The sequence below is a fragment of the Oenanthe melanoleuca genome, chromosome 9 (genome assembly GCF_029582105.1).
Source record: "Oenanthe melanoleuca isolate GR-GAL-2019-014 chromosome 9, OMel1.0, whole genome shotgun sequence".
Taxonomy (NCBI): domain Eukaryota; kingdom Metazoa; phylum Chordata; class Aves; order Passeriformes; family Muscicapidae; genus Oenanthe; species Oenanthe melanoleuca.
Genome location: NC_079343.1, coordinates 20,651,103 through 20,657,968, shown reverse-complemented (window position 1 = coordinate 20,657,968; position 6,866 = coordinate 20,651,103).

Here is a 6,866-nt window from a genome sequence, read left to right as displayed (position 1 = left end):
GACCCATGGGTGCTATTCATACCTGGAGAGATTAAAAATCATCTTTCAACTCCACTAACAAGTCCCCAGAGCCCAGCAGAAGCTTTCATCCTGGGTAAGTGCACAGAGCAGATAAAGGGTCCTCGAGAGTCCCCGAGGAGCTGCCTGAGATGCTTGCTGTCCTCAGTGTGCATTTTTGGTGGCAAGCACCCTGTCCCTCCCCCACAGGGAGCCCCTGAGCTCTGCAGCAGCCTCAGCAGTGGTGCTGGGTACGTACTATTGTGGGCTGTAAAGAGGAAAAACCCTTTACTCATACTGTGCCCATCCCAGCCTCTCCTAGAAAGTCTCTGCCTCCAGGTGACGTGTGACACCAGCTCGAGGACGAGCCCTCCTCCCGAAGAGCTGGTATAATGGGTGCCATCCCTTGGCTTGACCCCCCAAGTGCTGCGGGGATATCTGGAGGCTGTGGCTCCGTGGGACCCCAACATCAGCATTTAGGGGCATTTTGGGGCCAACCCCATCTGGGCAAGGGGTTGGTGCAGGGGGAAAGGGTACTTCAGAAATTGCAAACCCCGGCACAAGCTGTCCTGCCTTCAATGCAAGCAGTGAGTGTGAAGTTAAGAGATAAAGAGGGAATTAGGAGATAAAGTCTGCGTAATCCCAGTTGCTCTATGCAATTAAAATGAGCTTCACCCCGCTGTAATTGGATGGAAGCTGCCTGCCAGCGTCAGCGCGAGCGGGAGTGTTGGGCGAGCAGGCGCGGAGGATTCACCGCGCCGAGCACGGAGACTTATCTCCCCGCCAGAAAAACGGAGAGGGCAGCGGCACAGAGAGCGGGAGTTAATGAGATGAAAATGGAAAGCCTGGCACAAAGGATTAGCTCCCGGCCGGCTCCGCTGTTGAAATCCCAAGGTTCCCTGGAAAGGCTTTCCTTGCATCATGGATGCATTCCTGCCTGGGCCTGCTTTGCAGAGGAGGCATGTGCTTGGAGCAGGAAAATTTGGCTCCTCTTCAGCACTCTGACCCCTCAGTTGGAACTGGGCTGTACCAGCTTCCAGGTCCCCCTCCTCCATCATATCCATGCCCTGATGCCCAGTCTCCCCCCGAGGGTCCCTGCACAAGACAATCCCTAACAGCATTTACAGCTGCTGGTATTAAGCAGAAATAAAAAACCCCCAAGTGCAGATTAAAAGGACACTGATGGAATGCCAGGAGAAGAATTACAGCCCTAATAAACTGCTGCCTTCTGCTGGGGGTGGGTGACAAGGGGGTTTACGAGGCCATTTAAACTTCACTGTCAGAAAGGTGTATTAAAGCTATAAAGGTCTCGTTGCCTCTCCTGTCCCCTGGATGCCGGAGCATGGCTGTGGTCATAAATCCACCTGCTCACAGCCTGGGGCGAGGGGCCCAAAGCCCCTCGTCCCTGGGAAAAGCCAGGAAGAGCAGTGAGGCCTCCTTGGCTGGGGTCTCGGGGGGTGACGTCAGCCCTGGCGCGAGATAAATGCCGCCCGGGGCCGGCAGGGCCGGGATTATCTCGGCGCGGAGGCCGGGACGTGCCTCGTCCATCACCCGCTGCCCACCCGCCAGCAGCGTGTGAACGGCAGCCCACAGCCCTGGTGCCGGCACATCCTGTCCCCTGCCCAAGGGACAATGGCTGGGACCACAGCATGGCTGGATCACACTGTCAGGGACAGCTCCTGCCTTGCACCAGCCCCCAGATGTGCTGTGCCACGGCTCCGTCACCCGGGTCCTTGACCCCATGAGCCCCAGAGCCCCAGAGCTGAGGGTGTTACAGGATGGGCTCTCCCCATCCCTCTGCCTGGCTCTCCCCATCCCTGCAGTGCCGAGTGTTTGTTTGCACAGGTCTGGTGACGCTGGCTCACACACTCGGCACTCCTGCTCCAGTGCTCCTGCCCCAGGCTTGGCTCATCCTCCTGTTCTGCTTCCTGCAAGGCTGGGCTGTGCACAGAAACATCCGCTACCTCCACGGAGTTTTTACCTCCCTCCTCCCTGTCAGATACCTCCTGTGGGGTCCTTCTGCAGCATTGTGGGATGGGGATGGGGTCAGGCACAGGGACAGGAACAGGGTTAGGAATAGGGACAGGAATGGGGATGGTGCTGAAAGGTGCTTTCCAGCAGAAGTCACCTGGCACAGCCTGAGTCACCACCCTGGGGATGGGTCATGGTTTCAGCTTCCTCCTCCCGGGGTGCAGTCCTGGTTCCCCACCTGGGTGACAATGGGGACAGCAGGCAGAAGCTGAGCCACCCTCTAAGGTGGTGACATGAGACACTCTTCTTTCTAGGCACCAGGGTGGGGCTGCTGGGGTGGCAGGGATGTGCTGAGGGTCAGTGGGGCTGGCTGGGGAGCACCAAGAGCAAGCAGGACTCAATGTGGGGAATTAAGGGTGGATGATGGTTGCCTCTCCCGCTAATACGCTCTGCTAGGAGCCACTCGCTCCCTCCACTGCCCCAGTTTGGAGGCCCTCGGTCTCTGCTGCTTCCCACGCAGGCTCATTAGCCAGTTCAGAGCGAGAAAACCCGTTAATGGCACGAAATGACTTCAGGCTGTGACATGGGGAGTGGGGATCCAAGCCCAAACCCTCACACACAGCGGGGACCGCTGCTTTTCTTCTTCCCTTTGAACTTCCCCAGCTGCCCCGAGCTGTGGTTCCCTGAGCACGGAGCAGGGCAGCTGGGACGGGGGGCACAGCAGGGCGAGGCAGTCCCCAGGCTCAGCCCATCCTCCCCGGGTTCGGGCATCACTCCGGAGTGTTTGCCTCTTGCAACAGGAGGAGTCATCGGAGTTTTGGTTTTGCCAGGCTCCTGGTCACGCCGTCCCCAGGGGAAGGCATTGGGAGAGGGTGCTGCTAGGGCCTGGCAAGCACCGTGCCGGTGGGCGAAGCCAGCGTGCGGGAGGTGGCCCGGGCCCCCCGTGACTCAGCCTGCCGTGGCCGAGGCAGAGGTGGGGTAGCGATACCGAAGCTAAAAAAAACCTGGCCGAGCGCCGGGGAGAGGAAATTTCTCATTAGCCAGAAATGTGTGGCTGAACCAGTCTGACACCCGGGGCGGCCCCCGGCCCCGGCGGCGATACCGGCCCCGGCTCCGGGGGAGATCAAAGCGGGAGAGGGGCAGCAAGAGGGCTCGGCAGCATTGGGCTGGGGGTGTTGGGAGGCTGGGGCAGGGTGAAGGGGTCTCCTCGTCTGAAGATGCCAGATTTAGGTGGTACAAAGGGATGGGTGGGCAGTGGCATGGCTAATGCTGCCGTGCAGGGCACAGGCAGCAGTATCTGTGATACTCCGTGACTGGGCAGGGGTGTTGGCCAGCGAAACGTGGGTTAGGCAAGCTAGCAGGGATAGGGCATCTATGCCTCTCCCTTCCAGCCATGCAGCAGCCCTTTGCTCTCCTCATTCCCAAAGGAGCCAGCGTTTCCAGCCATGGCAGCACTTGGTGGGAGCAATGCAGCCCCTGGCACCAGCCCAGACCCTACCAGCAAGGCCAGCATTGCTTTCCATCTGATTTCCCCTGAAGATCCAGCCTTTCCCAGGCTGCACTGGGTCAAGGCATTGCCCTGGTCTTGTTTAATAACCCAAAGCTGCTTTTTGCTTCCTGGCCCAGTGTTGGGTGAGACTCTGCTCCCCAGACACAGCAGGCAGGCGTGGGGTGATTGATGCGGGTGCGTTTGCTCACTGGCTCTGCTGCCAAGGACGATGTCAGCTCCCAAGCATCTGCAAGAGAGCTGCCTCCTGCTCCCCAAAGCAGCCCCCAGCCCTCAGATCCCCTTTTCCAGAACATCCCAGGCTGGCTGGCAGCTTCTGGGGTTCTTGTCCCCCATGGCCCCCCTGTGAGGACACAGCCCTGATGAGGGGTGAGGCTGCAGCCCCAGCAGCAGTGGGCAGGGGGGATGGGCTGTGGTGGTAGCAGACGAGGATGGATGCTGCACCATGTGCAAGTCCTCTGCTAGAAACCAAAGGAGACTGGAAGGAAGGAATGGAAAGAAAATGATTAAAACAATTTGGTTTTTTTTTTTTTTTTTTTTTTTTTTATAATTAAAAAAAAAGCCCTGGGAAAAAGCCGTGTAGGGTCCTGGCACGTGAACAGAGTCTGTAAGTGGTCTTAAAAATTACCAATAAATAATCTTAACGGGAAACAGAAGGAGCAGAACTGGGGTGTTCGTGGGTGTTTCATGGCTTCTTGTGAGCATGGGAAAATGTGCTGGGTCCTGTCCCTTGTGCTGTGGGGACAGCCGCTTCTCGGGTCATGGTGTGTCCTTGGCTCCAGCCTGAGGCAATGACCCGCCTGGCCGGCGTCCGGCCCATCCTTGGCTCAGTGGGTTTGGGATGTGTCCCCAGCACGGCTGTGCTTGGCCATCCCCTGGGCGCAGTGGGGACAAGGCACGGTGGAGGCTGTGGAGAAAGCCTGTGCCCTCGCTGCCCCGTTCCTCGTGCTGGCCTGCGGGTCACAGCCGTGCTGTGCCAAGCTGTGCCGAGCCGTGCCGAGCCGTGATCCCTTCCAGCTGTGCCGGCCCCAGGCGGCTGACGGGGCTGCGGGATCCTCTCCCTGCCAAGTTGTTGAGGTGTCAGCCAAGAGTTAGCAGGGAAAACGCCAAGCAGCCGGCGAGCCGGCCAACCCATCCTGCTCAGCCTTCCTCCTCCTCCTCTGCTGCAGATAGCCTCCCACCCTCCCGCTGGAGCCCTGAGCCCCCGGGCCACTCCAGCGGGGTTCCCCCCTAGTTCCCGGTGTGCCTTCATCCCAGCTGTGCCCCTGGGACCCCCCACCCTGCTCCCAGGGTGTTCCCCCCATCCCGGCCCCTCCACCTGGGACGCATGTCCCCCTCCTCTGGGTCTGTCTGGAAAGGGACGATCCCCCCTCCCCGAACTTTCCAGCTCTCTGCAGAGCGGGAACAATCGTTGCCTTTGTCTTCCCTTAATCTCCTGGTTAGGAATTAAAAGGGGGGAAAAAAACCCAGCAGCACAAAAGGCTCTTTTGCACGGGCTGGGAGGGGGGAAGCGCAGGGAGCAGGCAGAGCACAGGCAGGGGTGCAGGCAGGGCTTGCCTTCCCCAGCCCAGCCTGGCCACCATGGTCCCCAAGGGCCACCCCACGCTGCTCCCATGGCCCCAGGATGTTCCCTGTGCAGTGGCACCCGAGGGCTGGCGGCCCTGGGAGCATCAACTGGTCCACTCAGCCCCTCAAAACATCCTCACCCACTGGCTCTTCCAGGAGGAGGCAGGGAGCATCTTTTGGGGGGGATTGGACTGGGCTTGCACCCACGTGGGTTCAAGTACCTCCTGGACCCACTTTTACACACACAGTGCACAAACACACCCTCACCTGCCCAGCACAGGGCTCCCTGCCACCCAGAACCCTCCAAGAACCACGCAGGCACCACAAACCTCCATAAAATTCCTTAAATAATTTAATTGAAAAAAAGTCTTTCCGTTAAAAAATATTTTTACAAATGCACGCTCGCATTGATTTCCCTGGCTGCTGTTTTTCGCTGTTGCTTTTCTTTCACCATGGAACACAGCTTTCCCCCAGATCTGTATGGAAAGGGAGGAGGCAGGTACGGGATGTGGAGAGCTAGGTGCAGCCCTGTGGCTGGGGCGAGACCTGGGGCTGGCTGCAGGGATGCTGTGTCCTACCCCATGGGAGCAGGTGTGCATAGAGAACCCCTCCTCAAAGCAAAGCCAGGCCAGGATGGAGGGCTGAGATGGGGGTTTGGGATGCACCAGGGCTGGTGGGACCCTGAACTTTGCAGCAGCAGGGGCTGGGGGGCACATGAGGCAGGGGCAGTCCCTGTGCCCCGTTGTGCTTCTGCATGGGGGGGATCTGGGGGGTTAGCAAGCCCCAAACAGGCTCTCCTATCTCTTCAGCCACTTGCTCTTAAAAGCTTCTCAATGCCAGGTTTCTCCTCCTGGTCTGGGAGAGGGGTGAGGTCTGCCCAGCACTGCTGTTTGGGGTACCACCTTGGCAGGGCTGAGGAGCAGCCAGGGTAGGGAGCAAGCCAGGATGGGAAACCCCAGCAAAACAGGGATGTAGTGTCCCTGTCAGCCAACATCTCAGACACATGTGGGAGAGGAGATGGTGGGATGTGGGGAGACCATTCCTGCTGCATGACCTGCTGCCACCTGCCCTCCTGGACTTGTTTACCTGTGGAGGACGGGGTTAATAAGAAACCCAAGGCTGGGCCTGTTCCAAGGGAAGGGGAAAAACAGCACCTGCTGTGTCAGCCCAGGGAGGAGGGGATCAGGGCCAAGCACTGGGGAGCAGTGCTCCCCTTTTGGGGAGAGACCACTTGGCCCTCTGGACTGCCAGCAAAGCACCCCAAAAACCAGTTAGCAAGGGGTACTGCAGCTGAGGGGGATCTGAGAAACCCAGGATGAGCAACTGGGGTTTCACTTGGCTACTGTGGACAAATCTCCCCTAGACTGAGCACATGGTCCCCCCAGATCTGCTCTCCCAGGGCGTTACCTCACCACCTGCAGCTGGTCTGGTCACCCTAGTGAGCTCCCCCTCTGCTCAAGAGCCATTTTGTAGAGCAGTGAGCCAGTAATCCAAGGGTGCCAGGGGATGCTGTAGCCCTCCTGCTAAAGGCCAGAGTGCCCAGAAGGAGCAGGGGAGGAGCAGTGCCCTGTGGAGAAGCCCTGGAGCTGTGGGGATCCTCTGGCACTGGGTTAGCAGTGTGCACGGCTGTTCCCTGCTTGGCTTTCACACTCCCTGTTTGGTTCCCACAGTTCCAGCTTGACTTGAGGAGGGTACGGGAGGGAAAAATGCTGAGTATCTCTAGTACATTAGTTTCCTGACTGGCTCTGACCTGGGACTCAGAGCCTTCGCCCTATGTGCCCCATGGGAAGTGTGCTGCATCTCCCAGCACCACAGGGTTGGTACA